At 43.0% G+C, this 18,743-nt stretch overlaps 1 protein-coding gene across 2 annotated transcripts in view; it reads left to right on the forward strand.

Annotated features, from left to right (window-relative positions):
- The window catches only part of UST (uronyl 2-sulfotransferase), a 284,549-nt gene that overhangs the window by 203,777 nt on the left and 62,029 nt on the right, over positions 1-18,743 (forward strand). The window lies entirely within an intron of this gene.

Genomic DNA, 18,743 nt, shown 5'->3' on the forward strand with positions numbered 1-18,743 from the left:
TACGGTGGGTGGGGAATACAGGCGCAGAGGGGTGGGAAAGATACGTTCTGCTTTGGATGTGCTGAGTTTCAGATGCTCGTGTGAATGGAGACATCCAGCAGTCAGAAGAGAGGGCTGGGCTAGATATATAGAATTGGAAATTATCAGTATCCAGAGAAAGGGTAATTATATATACCTCTCTATATATATCTACATCTATATCTGTATCTATATGCCATGAGGGGTGAGATCATGTCTGGACCAATGGTGGCGCTCACTGATTATTTGCTGAAAGTTGTTGAATTGAAGCCCTTTGGTGAAATCAAGGATGAGGATAAAAAGCCTGTGGGTCACCCATGTTTTAGCACTCTTTGAGGAGCGGGAAACAAAGGAAACAAGAGCATCAGTCCCGAGAAGAGGATAACATAGAGATGTGGCATCACAGAATCAGAGGGAAAACGTTTTGGGAAGGGAGGATGGTTCATCATTGTTGGAAGTGGCTAGGAGGGGCAAGCAAAAGAAAACTAGAAAAATGGAGACAGTGATGGAAGTGTTGGTCTTTATTGCCCTGATGAGGTAGGCAGAGGCACCGCTGGGTTCATAGTCATCGTCTCTCCTAAAGAGGATGTTCTCTCTCAGGATCACTTACCAGGGGAAGAAGTAGGTCCTCAAGGGCAAGGGAATCCCACATCACTCTGCTCCGGACGCGCAGGCTCAGCGGCCATGGCTCACGGGCCCAGCCGCTCCGCGGCATGTGGGATCCTCCCGGACCGGGGCACGAACCCGCGTCCCCTGCATCGGCAGGCGGACTCTCAACCACTGCGCCACCAGGGAAGCCCCCACTCTTCTTTTTTAAAAAATAAATATTTATTGAGAACTTGCTATATGCACAGTCTAAAGCGATTAGCATGCTAAGTTCCCTCTGAGAAGCAGAAGCCAAGGTGAGATTGGACATGCAGAGATTTATTGGGAGAAATGCTGGTGAGGGAAAAGGCAATTGGAAAAAGACATCATACCTGCTGTAGGTCTGGCCCCCGTGAAGAACAGAGAAGGAAGAATTGGGTAGGCAGAAGCTCAGACTACAGTGCAGCTCTAATAAAGTTTTGGCCAAGCCAGTGGGGAATCTTCAAGCCCAAGTCATCCATCGGAGGAGTCCTGCAGCTTGCAGGAACGGGCCTGCTATAACCTCCCTGCCAGTCTTTGGCTTAGAGCAGCCCGTGGCCTCAGCAGGAATGAGCTGATAGATTCAGAGCAAAGCATCTTGGACCATTGGTCAGTTACTCTCCCCACAGCAGGAGAGGTTCATACCTGCCACACATACATTATCTCATGTAATCTTTACAGCATCCCTCTAAGATAAATATTATTATGCCCATTTCACAGATGAGACACTTAAGGACTATAGAAGCTATGTAACTTGCTTAAGTTTACACAACTAGTAAGAAGCAGAGCCTGGGTTTCAACCAATGGTGCTCTGGAGCTGGCTTGGACTGGCTCTGAGCAACTGTTAAATTTTCAGGAATTGTGCTATTTAGTTGACATCAAGATGGTGGCTTGAATGTGGCCATGGTAGGCATATTTACACCATGGAAAGCTGCAAATGCTATAAATCAGGTCTTTGTTTCTTCAGGAAGGGTGGTTGTTATACATTTACCACTGATCTGCCATCAGTGGCAGATCAGTGGTAGATCATATGCCACTGATCTGAATCCAGGTCATCTGACTCCAGAGTTGCCCCTCCAACTTCTATACTACAGGCAATTCGCTTAACGATTTTCTGGTTCATTTCCGATACCAAAAATTCCTTAAGCCACCCTCCGTCCTCTGCATCCCTGTAGCAAAAGGGTTGTCATGCCCTGTGTTTTGTCCTCCCTGCATTTCACCATCACTGTTCTGCATCCTGCTCCCTACGTACACAGACACTTTCTCCAGGATAACAAGAGAAATTATCTTATACTTCCTCATATTCCTGGCCCTGCCCACAACCCCACTGCTGAGTAAGTATTTATCTTCAAAGGTAACACTGACATATGCACATACCTCTGCTGATGATTAGGGATTGGTAATCTATGCAATTATGTAAAATGTTGGGTCCGGTACAGTTATATCTGTTACCACTCATATGAATTCCTGCATCTTACATTTATAAAGGCAGACACTACTGGAAAGTGTGTTTCAACCTCAAGATGACCTTTGAAGAGGACTGTGACATCCGTTACAGCCCAGTGATGTAATTGCTTCCTGCCTACTCCTACCCACAGACCAGAGGATATATTGATTACCTGCCTGCCTGGCCACTGGCAGCTTATTGTGCAATTTTATTGTGAAATAAAATTTTCATGCTGCCTGTGTCATGTGCTCCAGAGTCGGAGAGCACAGCATCTGTAGAGAACAACCCAAGAAAGGTTAGGATGGAAAGAAGCCCAGGGACTTGGGCCACTATAAGAAGTAATGTGCCCTAAGTGTCCCTGAGTGTCAGAAGACTCAGGTTTCAGAGTCACTTCAAACTGCAAAATATGAGAGCTACTAAAAATATTTCTAGGGCACATGAACCAGCTGAGGAAGAAGCTTATGCCAGGAAGCCTGCTTCCAGCTGAAAAAGCAGGTCTGTCAGCAAGCCTTGCCCTCGAGCAAAGCTCTTTGAAATCTTCTGACATTGCAAAAGAATCTGTAAATCACCACTTCTGCACCACTTCCAAAAACGTTTCTTCCTTATTAGTTTATTTTAAAATACTTTTAAAATAAAAAGTAAGAGAGAGGCCCTTTTCTTGGCACTTGGGACCATCGGGGAATAGGACACAAATTGCTGTTGCTGTGGAGCTCACCTTCAAGTTTTATTCTTTGCTTCAGCCCTCTTCATCTTCATCGTATGTGTATGTGTTCATGTATCAAACGTGTATCATTCAGCCAAACAGGCACTGGGCGTCTGCTCTGGGCCACGTGCAGTGGTAAGGGCTGGGGAAACAAGATAGACTTTGCTCTTAGAAATACAGTCTAAGGGGAGAGGCAGGCACATAGCCCTTGGGTCCTAACACCAGGGCATTATCTACAAGCATCAGTGGACGGCTGTGGAGGTCATATCCAGGAGGCTTCCTGGAGGAGGTGACACGAGTTGAGTCTTGCTGGATAAGTAGAAGGCAGCCAGGCAGAGAGGGAATAACTTGAAACAGCTTGCTGCACGGGAGGAACTAAAGACAGCAAAGGTTGCTGGGGCATAAAGGATGAGGTGGGAACAGGAGCCCAAGATTGGACAGGTAGGCAGAGCCTGCATCATGATGTCAATTCCCTGGTTAATTTCATTTATTTAAAAAGCAGCAACACCCTAAACTTCCTGACGTTCATTTCGGCTGGTGTTCTCCATTGAAAGACAGGCAGGAAGCCAGAGGAGGCCGCCCCTCTGGTCTCTAACCTGCATGTGTTGACCCGCGAGGTGATGCACTGTCTCATGCTCTCTGCCCCCGCCCAGCCACGCCCCAGCCCTCTGCACTTCAACACTGCAACTCGCCTCTTTCCGTTGCCAAATCCACTCTTCAAAGGAGACCTCTGCCTGTTACCAAGGATGCAGCTAGCTCGTTCCTCCACATTGCCCTGCTTCCGGGTAATTCATGGTAATTCACTGGCCTGTAGGTCAGCAACTCAGAGCCTGCACTCTCTCCCACCCACATTCCAACACCCCTTTACCAACAGTGAGTGAGCCAGGAGTGAGCTTTACAGCCACTTCTGTTCCTCTGGAATGGCCCTTCTAGAAATGTAGGAACCTCATCAGTCCTCCATCAGCCAGTAAAAATGGGATAATAGATGTTCAAAGGCTTTGAAAATACAAGAAACAGTAATTCACAGTGTTCTTGTTATCATTTGAAGCCTCTAGACTCCTAAAGAAGCAATTTATGGCTTTGTGGGAACTTCACGAAGGTGGGGTTCTTTGACCTTAGTAAGTGCCCCCAAATAAAATCCTTGGTTAAAAAGTTTAAAAGGTTCAAAAGGATTTAGGACAGTGAAGGGAGGGGAAGAACCGAGGTGGAATATTGAAGTCAGAAATTTCAGGGCCTTCCCTCTGTGAAGGAGTAGCTAAGCCACAGCAGAAATCCAACACCTGGGTCTCCATTACTTTTTACAAACTGCATTAGCATTTTACCAATACTGTAGACTGATTTGACGGAGGGCCAGGGCATTAAGGGGAAAAAAAAGAACCCATGAGACCCTTACCAAAACAATGGATAAACAAAAGTGATTGGTCTTTATCCTCGTTCAAATAAACTGAAAATGACTTGGATTGCATTAATAGAAGCATCTGTTCTAACAAAAGCAAATGCAGATTATGTGTCTTCAACTCTGTCCCGTGTCTTTCCAGGTTAACAGGTAACTTACTAAATTAAGGCAGGCACAGTTTACTCTTCCAAAACGGGACCTGTAAAACTGAGCCATCAAAGCCCAACCAGGGCCATTGACCACTCTCATTTGAGAGGTGAAGGCTCTGTCTAATCTTCACATCTCTTCCTCACATACAAGAGTTAATAAGTTGCCAGTTCATATGGTAAATAACAAACTTTCTTGAGTTTTCGGTAATCAATGAGTTTTTACTTTATTAATTCCACTCTACTCCATTTGTAATTTAGATGGAGGAACATTTAAGTCAATGGAAATGCAACTAAAGAAACAGGGCCACTCTGTGAAGAAATTTCACATTTAAATATTAAAAAAATATGTGTGTAGGGTAATAAAGTTCAAAAACCATTGCTTCCTTTGTTCTTTTTAATATTTTATTTGGAATTTGGCATTAGAGTCAGGACAACCCACAGTAACCAAAATAGACTTTCATATAAAAAATACTAAAAAGGGTTATACACCAAAATATTTTTCTTTTTATCTATTATATTTTAATTCCTTATATCTTTTATTTTAAAATATTTATATTTGTGTGGCAGGTTTATGGTTGCTTTTTATTTTCCTTTTTTTGCTTAACCGTATATTCTATAATAAACATGGGTTGATTTTATTATAAAAATATTGGAGGAGCAAGACTAAGCTTTGACACCAAGGAGATCTTTCTTGCTTTTGAATTTGAATAGTTAAGCAAATCAGTGCATTAAGATTGAGAAGCCAAAGAGAACATTCCGGGACACGTTAACTGGATGTTACTTCTCCATTTACCTGTTTGAGCTCGTTCACATGACACCAGGGTGTTCTCATGGATAAAATTATAATCCCAGATATACAGACTTTCAGATTCATATTTTCCCTCTTGCTGCACAGAAGCTTTACCTTGGGGATTTTGCAGAAAATTCTCGTGTTTCAGCCATTTGCCTTTTCTCTGTGAAAGCCAGTAGGGAACGGTAGTAGGCGCTGATCATCCGCAGGCCCACAGAGAACAGTGCTAGGAGGCTCTGTATCAATTGATTGAGAAGTTCTTTTAAAGCACCACCTTCTTTCTAAAACAGTTTGGATCAAATAACGAGACTGGCTGCGAACCACAATATTTATAAGAGGTGTAAATTTGAAATCTGCAGTGATGTTCTTTTAGGAGTCTGACCTAGAAATGGAAAGAGGAGAATGGGCCAAGTTGATTCAGTAGGGCCTGGAACTGATGGCACTTCCTCATTCACTTGAGAAATGCTGGCTGGATATCTGCTCCGGGCCGGGCACCCTTCAAAGCCCTGGGACCACGCTGAACAACACAGAGTCCCGCCTCTCTTGGAGCCGATACCCTAGTGAGGTGTGAAACAAATAGTAAACAAACAGATAGACAGATATACTAGGCAGTAGTCAGGTGGTGATAATGGTCCATGGATAAAGTCCAGGAGAGTCTATGAACTCCAATAGAGGAAAAAAAATACATCATTATTTTCACTAACTTAGCATTTCCTTCATTTCTGAATATAAGCAACAAACTATAGCAGTATTCACAATACCTATAATGTCACCAATAGAATTCATTTCTATTTTATATCAATTACTCTTATTGGAGATCTCTTTAGCCATTCACACTACCGTAATACCTGGATTGATATGATGGTAGATATTAGACCCACTGAGAAATCTTGTTATTTAATATTTTAACAAGCACATATATTACTTACCCTGACTTTTTAGTATTTTGATAAATAATTCAATATATTTGGTTTTCTTTCTACTATTATATGATTTTTTGGTTTTGGTTTTTTTGCGGTACGCGGGCCTCTCACTGCCGCGGCCTCTCCCGTTGCGGAGCACAGGCTCCGGACGCGCAGGCGCAGCGGCCATGGCTCACGGGCCCAGTCGCTCCGCAGCATGTGGGATCTTCCCGGACCGGGGCACGAACCCGCGTCCCCCGCATCGGCAGGCGGACTCTCAACCACTGCGCCACCAGGGAAGCCCTACATGTTTTATTTTACACATTTAAGCACATTGATATGAGAAGTGAGTCCTTAGACTCCACCAGACTGCTGAGAGGTCAATAGCAGAAGTGCTTTATGCAATCTTCCCTTATCTCCTCACAGAGTTGAAAGGGCTGAAATTGAGCACAACTAATAGATTTTACTGCTCCTTCAAAGACATTCTTAAGTTAAAAAAATTTTTGAAGTGTGTGCAGTGGTGAAGAGTACCATGATATCTAGTCAAGTCTGGTCCACTGTCTTTTCTTTTTTTTAAATTAATTAATTAATTAATTTTTGGCTGCGTTGGGTCTTTGTTGATGCATGTGGGCTTTAGTTGCGGCGAGCGGGGGCTACTCTTTGTTGTGGTGCACAGGCTTCTCATTGCGGTAGCTTCTCTTGTCGCGGAGCACCGGCTTTAGGCATGCGGGCTTCAGTAGTTGTGGCACGTGGGCTCAGTGGTTGTGGCTCACTGGCTCTAGAGCGCAGGCTCAGTAGTTGCGGCACACGGGCTTAGCTGCTCCGCGGCACGTGGGATCTTCCCAGACCAGGGCTCAAACCCGTGTTCCCTGCATTGGCAGGCAGATTCTTAACCTCTGCACCACCAGGGAAACCCCTGGTCCACTGTCTTGATTCATGCTAATGAGCCAACCACATATTACCACCATTTTGCACCATCAGTGCCAGCGTTGACACCATCAAAAATACAAATAACACCTTAGTATGATGAGGAAAATAGTTTTGATCTTGTGGACCCCTAAAAGGGTCTCAAGTCTCACCAGCAATCTGTGGACCACACTTTGAGAACCACTGTGCTAGATTAAGTGTCAAGTAGAGAAATTCTTTTAAGCGCTTGAAACCACCAAGGGGACTCTATTTGCATAAAAATATTGTTGGTGGTTGTTGTAGTTTGCTCTCCAACTCTTTGAAATGGAATTTTTAAAATCTTGGTAAAAAAATAATCTTCTGTTGACAGTTTTGGATGGGCCAATGCTGTAATACAAGTTAGGAAATACATCTTACGGCAGAGACATACGCCTCCTGTCAATATCCAACAGGGAGGGTCTTCACCTCCTTCATGTCATGAACCGCCTTAACAGTCTAGTGAAGCCTACAGACCTCTCAGAATAATGTTTTTAAATGCATAAAATAAAATACTTAGGATTACAAAGAAAATAAATCATATTGAAATACAGTTATAGCCCCAGACCCCTTTGCGAGGGTGGGGGAGTGTCTGTACTCTGTGCTCCAAGTTAATAACCACCTGCTTCCCTCAGTCTTTACTGGCAAGGAGAAACAGCTAGGGATGACATTTGTTTTTTAATGCATTTGTTTCCATGTCAGTTGACATCTTAAATCCCCAAATTCTGACTATCAATGAGATAGATTTAGACCTAACAAGTCCAGAGCAAGAATGTGGAATAAGGAGAATGATTTTCTCCTCCACCTTCTATAAGACTGAGCAGCACATGCCTCCTGCTAAATCCTGGCTCTTCCTAAAGGAGAACGGTCGTGGGCTGCAGACAGGGAGATCTTGGGCACTGTCTCCCTAATAGTCTAGGACTACCGAGAATTCTCTAATGGGACTTTCTAAAATTTTGGTTACTCTTTTTGAAAAACAGTAATTGTTTCCTATCAATAACTCCCTTCCTTTTCTCTGCTTCTTAAATCAAAGCAGCATCCTTAGGCTTATTGTACTTTGAGAAACTATCTAGCCCTTAGTGCTAAAAGGGAAGAAGCAAAGAATTTACAGTATGGTGAAAGAGTGAAACCAATCATAACCCCCTGGGGAAATTTTCCACTCTTCTGGTGAAAGGTTTGTGGATTATTGAAAACAACTCATTTATCCACTTTCATAGAAGAGAATGTTGGTGCTGATAATTGAAAACAGCTGATAATCCAAAAATCAACTGTATTTAGTCTTGGAATTAATAACGGTATTCTAGCATTGTGACCTCCTCTGATTGTGTTTTCCTTGGGCTAATATTGAAATGAATTCTTATTCTTTGACTTAAGGGTGGAGAGGTAAGTTGGTGATTTGAAAATATCCCAAGAGTAGGAAGCCAGCCTGCGATTTTAAATTTGCCACAAATAATCTACCAGGTGGCTATTCACCACTTCATTGGTCAAGGGTTTCACTGTTGTCCTAGTAAGTCTTTTCATGAAGGAAATCATGCTTCCTATAAACCACAGCTCTCCTTCCGGACCCCACCTCTAAGCTCTTTTAGTTTCACCCTGCTTTCCTTGTATTTCTCACTGCATAGCTTTCCTTCTAGGGGTGAGCTGAACTGTCAAGCCCTTGTATTTCCACGACTACTTTATCCAATGTTGCTGAATCCTTGATAGCCCTTAATCAATGCATTCAAAAACAAAACTGCCTATTCACTCCTATGGTTCTCTCACCCAGTCAATTCTTAGGCACTCATGATTACACGGTCTTAAGAAACTGAAATTCCCAGTTCATCTAAAATAATCATTCTGGCTCTTTAGTTTCAATTTCTCTTTATTAAACCTATTGTGGATTCTTTATGACCTTCTGAGTTGGGACTACAGGGCCACAGAAAGGAGAGGCTGTGAGCCTTAAAAAATCTACAGACATGTTGTTTATGCCCTGGGTAACCAGAAGTTGAAAGTGTGACTTTTGTGGTGAGTTTTGGCCTCTTAGGCCAAAACTATTAGACTATTGGATATGAAATAAAGAAAAGGGAATTCTAAACCTCTTCAGCTGGGAAGGCAAAAATCATCAAAATTCTATGAGGTTAAGACAGTTTCTGTGGCTTTTAGAAACTTGTGTGGCCCAAAGGAATCATAAATAATTTTTATGGTGTAAAACCCTTGAAGAACATACTTGGTTTCCCAGGAATTCCTGCCATTCTTACACTCACAAAGTCTCACGTCGGTGGGGAAGCTCTGTTGGAGCCCGATTTGTCTGCTCAGTACTACCTCCAGGAAATACTGAACTGTGTGGGGACTTAGCCTACCCCTGAGGCTTCTTTTAACAGGTGAAATGAACAGATATGAGGGGAGTGATGCATTTCTTTCCAGTTCATAATTCAACTTTGAAGTAAAATCTGCAGTGGTCCTTCTGGTCTCTGGCCTAAGTTTTACTGGCATCTTTTCTTTCTGGTGTTACACGGAAAGCAGTCAAGTTAAAATGTATTTCCACGGTTTTATTAAGATCTAGAGTGGGAAAACTGTAGACCCATAAGATCCACTGGCAATCCACTCATATGATATCATACTACCACCCCACAGTAAGCCCACAGAGTGGTGACCTATTTTTCTACGTGACTAGGTAGGAGAGAGGGCGGTGGATCTCTCCATAAACCTGTCCTCCTGCTTATTTTAAGGGCTTGATCAGCATCTCAACATTAGTCGTGCTAGAAGGACAGAGAGTCCTATTGACTCTATGCTTCCAAATAGAATCAGCATAGCCCCCTTTTGCAAAGATTGCTGCCATCTATGTGCTGGGCCGAATGCACAGGGCAGAATTGCCCACAGGGGGCTGATTAACCAAGATAGCACTTTCAGAGCTCACGGCAGAGCTGCTGGTGGCAGAGGTCCAGCCACATGGCTTTTCTGGGCCTTCGAGACTCGAATCACAAAGTCCCAAAGTCATTATTCCTCTAAGTGGAGCCCACATCTGGAAGGTACTTTTTCTAGCAGGGAGTGGGTCAGAGGTCATTTAATGACATTTCAGTCCTCCAGATGTCTACTAAAAAAACGTATCCGTAATGATATATCTTCATCCACAATATCATTTAAGTATTTTTTGATTCAAATGCACCAGTACTTTCATTCTGGATTTCACTGTGCTGCTGAATTTTTTATGATGTTGTTTATTGAAAAACAGCACTGTCTTCTGAAAGCTTTTACCAGATTCCCATGGTGATTTGCTAGGCATAGCACAATTCAAATTAAAATTTCATCATCTTCAAAGGCTACTTTTATGAGCTATAAAAGAGCACCTGCCTGGCCCTGGGTGGGTACCATCATACAGAGAGGAGACATGAAGCTTTTCTTCCATAAGTTTAGAGTCTATATAATACCAATAAAGAAAATGTAGAGTGAAGATTATGCCATTTTTGTGTTCGTGGTATACTTCACATATTGGAGCTTTCGGTGACACACTTGAAGCAATTAAAAGATTCAAAGTAACACCATTATAATAAAGTCACTGCTACAATATATGAATATCGTGCAGGGTCTGTAAGAAGAATCCTCAGGAATCATACTGTTTAAGGTCTGGCTTAAACTGTGCTTTGGCCCTATGCCTCTGACATCCTCATGAAGCAGAAATGATCACATTTCAATAAACATGTGACCTTGCTTTGGCATGGACTTGACATTTTACCAAACGTCTTTCCTCTGACTCAGCAAGGTGCACTCCCCATATCCATCACACACATTTCTGCAATCTGTATTCTTTCCAATAGAACTCCCTGAAGGAAAAAAAAGCATGAACAGCCTATACAGGACCCCCAAGCGAGATGGTATAGAGATTTCACTCTATCTACGTGTTTGGCCCCAAACACGTAGCAATGATAGATAGACTATTTAAAAAGGAAATCCAAAGAGTGTCCCCATGCCTGGAACAATACCAGAGTGACGAGCAGTGGTGAAATCACAGGCCAGCTGAGCTCTGGTCCAGAATGGGGCAGCGGCAGCCAGGCATTGGGCTCCCTGTCAAGATGGGGGCCAGCACCAGGCTCAGTGCCTTCAGGGCCTGAGATGGGGAGCCACACTTCCCTCAAAGTCCAGCAAAGAAAGCCAAACAAAACGACTGCTGACCCATCACTGGGACTATGGCTTTTAAAGGGTAGAAGGGTAGACCTAGAGAGGTGGTAGAACAAAGGCACAGCCTATGAACAGAATAAACAAAGTTAAATTTACACTCAAATATTTTAGAGTAAAACTGCAGGATATCAAGGAAAAGGAAGAAAAACAGATGGCCAGTGAAGGAAGCATAATTAGGCTGATAGCAGATTTCCCATCAGCAACAGTAGATACCAGGTGACAGCAGAGCAATATCTTCAGAGTGCTGAGGGAAAATAACTATCAACCTAGGATTTCATATCCAGCTACACAATCACTCTATAGATTTTTCCAGACATAGAAAGAGTTAACCACTTAACGCCTTCACTAAAAGGATCATTAAAAGATGGATTATGAGGAGAAGTAAGGAAGGTGCAGGACACAAGATGCAACAGTGAATATGCCATTGATTAACACATGTTGGTAAAATGAGTTAAATATTGAGTGCTAAGAGTTTTTTGTGTTAAAAAAGGATTAGATTTAGACAACATTGATAAGATGGGATGGGCAGTGTTTAATGGATAATTAAAAGTGCTAAGATCTTTCCAGATTCAGGAGAAATACAGGAAAACCAAATTACTTCAGACTTTACTAGAAAAAAATTAATCAAGTTTGAATGTTAAACATTTTTAAATGACTCTTCCATCAACTCACTTTTCTGACCATTCATTTATGAATGATTTCTTTAAATTCTGCACCTCTCTTCAGTACTTCTCAAGTAATGAGAGGTTTGTTTTTTTTTTTTGGCGGTACGCGGGCCTCTCACTGCTGTGGCCTCTCCCGCTGCAGAGCACAGGCTCCGGATGCGCAGGCTCAGCGGCCATGGCTCACGGTCTTAGTTGCTCCGCGGCACGTGGGATCTTCCCGGACCGGGGCACGAACCCGTGTCCCCTGCATCGGCAGGCGGACCCTCAACCACTGCGCCACCAGGGAAGCCCAATGAGGGTATTTTAAGCTGCATTGTTATCGTTTGTATTTTTTAAGCTGTCAGAACCACATATCTGGGAGAAAAAAATCTTAGAATGTTAAAAAATGTAAGGGTAATTGTGAAAATAGTAGAAAGAAAACCTTTAGATTCTAAAGCAGAAGAAGAAAGGCAGGAGGTATTATTTAAAAATTTAAAAACCAACAGAAAAGAAAAATAAAGAAGCAAAGAAAAAGAATAGCAAACAAAACACAAAGAAAGATGCAAAAATAAATCCAAATATATCAATAATCATAATAGAGGTAAATGGTTACATTCAATTATTAAACAGGGAGAGGGAGTCATCTGTTGAAAATAGAGACTGGAAGTAAAGGGATGAGAAAAGGTCACCATTTAAATGCTAAAAAAAAGTTTATAAGACAAATTTTAATATAAGGTGAGAGCATTAATAAAAAGGGACACCACATACAAATAAAGGGAAGCACTACCAAGAATACATTCTATATAAATGTTAGTAAAGTTACATTTTGTAAACTACAAGTAAAGGGAGACAGGCACAATTATTTGTTAGGTACTTGAGGCCAGGGTGCTTACCATGATGCCTTATGTACAGTAGATGCCTTAATTCATTAAATAATTAAAGAACCTTGGCATTGGTTTGTTGAAGATTTCAGCTTGATTTATTTAAACACAACAAGCAACCGATTTTGAGCTACCCCAAATTAAGAATCTCTGAAAGTAGATTGCATTTGACCATATTGTGGCGTCATAGATGTAAATTTTATGAGAAAATTCTAGTTGAAAGTTTAAAATTAGAATCGCAGGTGAAGTTTATGATGTGTTTCATTTCTAATCAAGAGCACTAAAGGATTGATAGCCCTCCTCTGCCTCTTTCTCTTGCGTCTTCCTTCACCTAGTCACTGAATTTAGTTCTCATAATTTATGATTCTATAAAATTTATGCCTGAAATTTTTTGCCAAGATGGACTTTCATAAAGTGTCCCACTTGTATAAAATTTAGTGTATCCAGTGGTTTCTTAAGTAGCTCCCACTGGGGCTAACCTCCGCTTAAAGATATTCTTTGTGCACATATTCCAGACATTATATGTAGAAGGAAGGGAAATGATCGTTAGCCAAAAAAACTATAATTATGAAAAGGAGTGACTGATCATGTATTCCACTTTTACTTTTGAAAATGTTTGTACAAAACTGGGTTGGACCCAGTGGTTTGAATCTGTAGACATTTATTTGCCTAATAAAATAACTGCACAATCTGGCAGAATTCTGCATACTTGGCAGCCCTTCCTACCCAGGAGCCTGGAACAGCATTGGCCCAGCAGGTGTGGCTCTCAAAATGTTCAGAGAGTTGAATTCGGGAAGTCTGCCCAGCACCCCACCTGTGTACAGTATGCCTTCCTGAAGGCCGCGTTCGTGCCCAGCTTGTCATAGGTTCAAAGGGCCCCTATTCCTTCACAATTGATAATGAAAACTAAAATAATCAAGGGATTGACACTATACACCAAAGTTATAATAATTTAAATTTCTCTTCAATAAAAGATGCCATGCATTTTTAAAGGTATTTTTGACGTTTAGAATATAGATACTCTATAGTGTTTAACACTACTGTACACATAAGAAACCTACTCTTCCCCTTGCTAGCATGGGCTTGGTATCCCCTCTTTCCTTAAAGGGTGAGATAGCGGGAAGCCTAGAACTCTAAGCAGCCTGGACCCTAGGAAGGAGAGGAAGAGGAAAGCTGTTTTCTCATATTTTGGGGTTTTTCCACAAGGTGCTGTTTCATCATAGGACCCAAACGGTCATGACCCAGCTAGCAAGATCCGACTTCCTGGGCCCTACAATCAGAATCACCTGCTTCTATAGGGCAAAGGGAGGGGCGGTGTGATGGGGGTTATGCTAGCTGTTCCAATATCCTGATCCTCTGCGTGCTGGCCTGAAGCAATGATTTTCAGATTTAGAGCCTTTTTATCAACTGAAATCTTGTCCAGAACCCAATACATAAACCCAGGCAAAGCATAGCTCTTCCGGTTTTGGTAAGGCTGGGGGTGCTGGAGCCCTGCCCATCTGGCACAGCCCTCACCTCACCATGGACCATATGTGTAGCTCAACTTTTCCTTTTACTGGAACTCCTTAAATCCCTCCTTTCTGGGCCCAGGCTTAGCCATAGGATTGGAGGGGGCTTGATGATGAAAGATCGTGGAATGAATGAGAAATATACTAGAGACTTCACTTATTTTGTCTTACTAAATAAACAAAGTCCCAGGACCACTCTCAGTTTGGTAAGAGGTGAGAGGATTATTTTTTTTAATGGGGACTGTGGATGCTTAGGGTGCTGCAAACCACACAATGTAGGTTGTATGTGCTTTGTCTGCTCAGAAGGCTCAGCAGGAGTTACCTTGAACTTGCTGTCAGATCCCGAATTCTTCCCCAGCTTCTGGAGCCTTCCTTTCTCTACAGGTGGACTGGCATATACCAACACTCGTCCTGCCAGGAATTCCGCCAAAGCCCAAGTCTGCTATGGGACCAGAGGAGGAGGCAGAAGGAAATTCCAGGCAAGGGACCCAGATGAGCCAGGCATGGGATTACCTACTGGCCCAGTGTTGAGGCCCATGCAGGGCAGCCAGGTTCTCAAAATCACCAAGGTTCCTCTTTAAAATGCAGGATGGACCTGGAGTCTGTCACACAGAGTGAAGTAAGTCAGAAAGAGAAGAGCAAATACCGTATGCTAACACATATATATGGAATCTAAAAAAGAAATGAAAAGGTCATGAAGAACCTAGGGGTAAGACGGGAATAAAGACGCAGACCTACTAGAGAATGGACTTGAGGACACGGGGAGGGGAAAGGGTAAGCTGGGACGAAGTGAGAGAGTGGCATGGACACACAGACACTACCAAATGTAAAATCGATGGCTAGTGGGAAGCAGCCGCATAGCACAGGGAGATCAGCTCGGTGCTTTGTGACCCCCTAGAGGGGTGGGAGGGAGGGAGACCCAAGAGGGAGGAGATATGGGAACATAGGTATATGTATAGCTGATTCACTTCGTTATACAGCAGAAACTAACACACCATGGTAAAGCAGTTATACTCCAATAAAGATGTTAAAATAAATACAAATAAATAAATAAAATGCAGATGTCTAGCCTTGTCCCCAGGAAAACCTGTTAAATCAAGCTCTCTGTTAAATCAAGGTAGGGTCCGGGAATTAGCATCTCTTACCAGGTGCCTCACTTGATTCTTATTGCCACCGCACTGTCAGTAAGAGTCCTTCAGAGCTTTTGAACAGAGGGGTGGAGTGGATGAATTTGCATTTCAGCTAAGTTACTGCAGCAACTTTGTGTAGAATGCATTTGGGGAGACGAGATGAAAGGAAGAGATACTTACTGGCTGCAAAGTAGCTGAGCAGGGGCTGAGGTGTGGAATGGATGGGAGAAGATAGGTTAGAAAACCATTTGGCGGTCAGGTTGCACGGTGGGGGCCACTGAATGACGTGGACAGCGAGGGTGAGAGAGGAGGAATCAGGAATGACCCCCCGGGGGTCTGGCTGTAGTGACTGGGGTTTCCTTTGGGCACCGAGGGCCCTTTGGCATTTGACAGGTGCGTGTTTTTCATCACAGTCCATCCAGTGAAAATGTTCCAGGAGAAAATCAATTGAAGGTGACTTTGCTGTCCGATCAAAGTGAAGATGAACCCACTAAGAAAACCTAGAGGGTGTAAGTGTAAGCGTTTAAAACTTGCACAGTTTAGAATAAATGTCAACCAAAATTGGTCTTTTTCTTTTTTAGCTTTGGCAATTAAAAGGACTCAGTTATCTGGAATGTTCGCTCCTAGAGAATATCTCATTTCCTGAATAAACTGAGAATAGGGCGAGAGTGGGGTCTTATGTTTAAACCCAGTCTTACAAGAGGGCTAGTCTTGGGCAAGGAAACACTTTGTGGGGTGCCATGGTAGCTGCCAAGATCCGAGGACCAGATAAGCAAATCGTAGATCAAACGCTGGCAAGCAGTCTGGCATGCGGGCCAGCTGGGCTAAAGTCACCACCGTCATGAAGATCTTAGAGCAGGTCTTAAAATAAATATTAAGGTTTTCGTTTAAAACAACCTTATCCTAGAAGCACTGCATGGGAAGAAAAAATGAAATTGCATAATCATTTAAAACTATATATGTACATAGAGAACTTCAGTATAAAAAGGTGATTGTAAAACAACACAAGATAGCGAAGCCTAATGCCAAAAATAAAACCATTAACTCTGGGGGAAACCGTATGGCCCTGGGGGGGACTGGAGCAGAGCCCTGGAGGAACAGCTGTGTTGACACTTGTCACATTTGGTTGCCCGAGACACTGAAAGGTCATTCACTGAAGTTCTGCGTTCCAGTAAGAGTGGACTGTGTGAGTGGCCCGAGTGGCCAGGAGCAGCTGCCCGAAGCCCCGCGTTCTTGAGCTGCGGGGAAGCAGATCAGCGTTCACCGTGGCCAAGCCATAGGCAGCTGAGTGCGTGGGTCTTCACAGCTCGTTTCCTGCTTCCGCTTGGTCTTACATCTGAGTCATCTTGCATTTATGTCCTCCTATAGCATTTCCATAAGATGCTTGTGGCCAACACCATCCATCAACCTAATGGGCTCAAATGGAACTCTTTGAAATCTCCTGCGACATGCCTTGCTCTAAGAAAGGAAGAATTGTTAACAGTAATTCTTAAACTAGGAATCTATGTCTTCCCATAACTTGACCTTGAGAGGTTATTTGTGGATTCCAATAGAAACCCATCTTTCCTAGGTTCCTGCAGTCCTCAGCACCCCCCATCCCCACCAACCGATGCCCTCTGCCTCCTCCTGCGAGCCCCAGGCCGGGATCTCTGGGGACAGAATCAGGGTTGTGTGTCTTGGCTTGTCCTTCTGCCATTTGCTCATTCAGTCACTGAGTATTTATTGCACCTCTGCTTTTTCCAGGAAGGGTGCTAAGCACTGGAGATGCAGTGAGCGGGCATCTGTGCTCTCCTGGAGTCACCACCTAAGCAAACAATTACATAAGTTCTTCTTAAAAGGCCACTGTACAGTGAACTCGGAGAAGCGCAGGCGCTGTGAGAGTCTCTGCAGGAGGCTTTGGTGGGCTCAGTTACCCCACCCCTCGTGTTAATGCAGGTCTCTTGGGGGCTGACTGTGTGGGGGACAGATCTCTGGACACCCCCTAAATCACCACCATTTTACTCAGCCATTTGCTGTGAAATCTCGACCTCAGAGGACAGACCCTCCTGACCCTGCTGGCCCTGGCCAGAGTCTCCTGTGCTCTGCTTCCCACCTAGCTCCTAGCTCCCTCCCTCTGACCCCAGCCCAGTTCCTGGGTCACTCTGACCTAAGGCTCAGGTCCCTGGGGGAAGCCAACTGTCAGAGGATACCTGGAGGGTGAGGGAGGAAGGGAGGTCAGAGCGTCCTCATGGCAAAGCCTGGTCACCCTCTACACAAGTTTTCGTTTGTTTTACAATGTGTAGATCTCCTTAAACTTTTCTGATGATAAAACTAAAATACATATATTATAATTAAAGCTAACATTTCAAAAACAAAGTAAAAGTTCAATGTATTCCCATCTTCCATTACATCTACCACCATAAATGACCTCTTTTAACAGTTTGGTGTTTATCCTTCCAGATATTTTTGTCCTTATGTAAACACATTTTATTTTTATGTTGTCCTACATGTTCATATTGTCCTATAATTGACTTTATTTCATCTGAAAACTCGTCACAGACACTTTTCAGGACAGTGCATGTAGATCCTCCTTATCCTTTCTGGGTGCCCAGTATTTCATCATAGGAATGTGCCATAACTGCTCTGTGAATCAATCCCCCATTAACGAACTGTAATTTCTGCCATATTTTGTTGTAATAAATCTTATAGCAGTGAATAGTCTTATACATACATCCCTCTGTGTCAATTTCTTCTTAGAAAGGTATTTGGGGTCTAACATCATGCATTTTTAGTGGGTTTTCATATGCAATGAGGTGCTCTTAACCACCCTTAACTTCATGCATGGCTGGATGGGCTGACCATCCATTTGCTACACCATTCCATTTGCTTCTAGTATATTCCGCTCTGCGAACTGTGCACCTGTGCTTCCCACAATAGGCACAGGTGCTCAGCTGGAGTGTGTTTGTTCGAATCTCTTTGTTCCAGTTGAATTTGTTACTGTAATTGTGTAATTTATTTAATTGGTATATAAACCAAAGAAGCATGAGAGGGAAAAGAAAATGTGGTTGAAAAAAAAAAGATATTTAAGTTATATTTTCCAACTCGCAAGCTGAACTCAAAAAAAACTTTTAATACCTAACAATTTACGCTAATCATATTAGATTCAGTGGCTTCAACTGACTCATAAACTTCATTGACCATAGGACCATGTTTGCTGAGTTATATCCACTCTTAATTTGCCTTGCCAGTACTGTCTCTGAAAAAACATCCCATAGCTGTTTGGTTTGTTTGTAAATTGGGTTACCTTTTCTCCTTAGAAATACCTAAGAACCAGACATGTCTTATCTAGGGTATCCAATGTAATCTGCCTTGATGAAAGTGGATTTTTTTTTTTTTTTTTTTTGCGGTACGCAGGCCTCTCACTGCTGCAGCCTCTCCCGCTGCGGAGCACAGGCTCCGGACGCGCAGGCTCAGC

Source organism: Kogia breviceps, chromosome 13 (assembly GCF_026419965.1).
Source record: "Kogia breviceps isolate mKogBre1 chromosome 13, mKogBre1 haplotype 1, whole genome shotgun sequence".
In the NCBI taxonomy this organism is placed as follows: Eukaryota; Metazoa; Chordata; class Mammalia; order Artiodactyla; family Physeteridae; genus Kogia; species Kogia breviceps.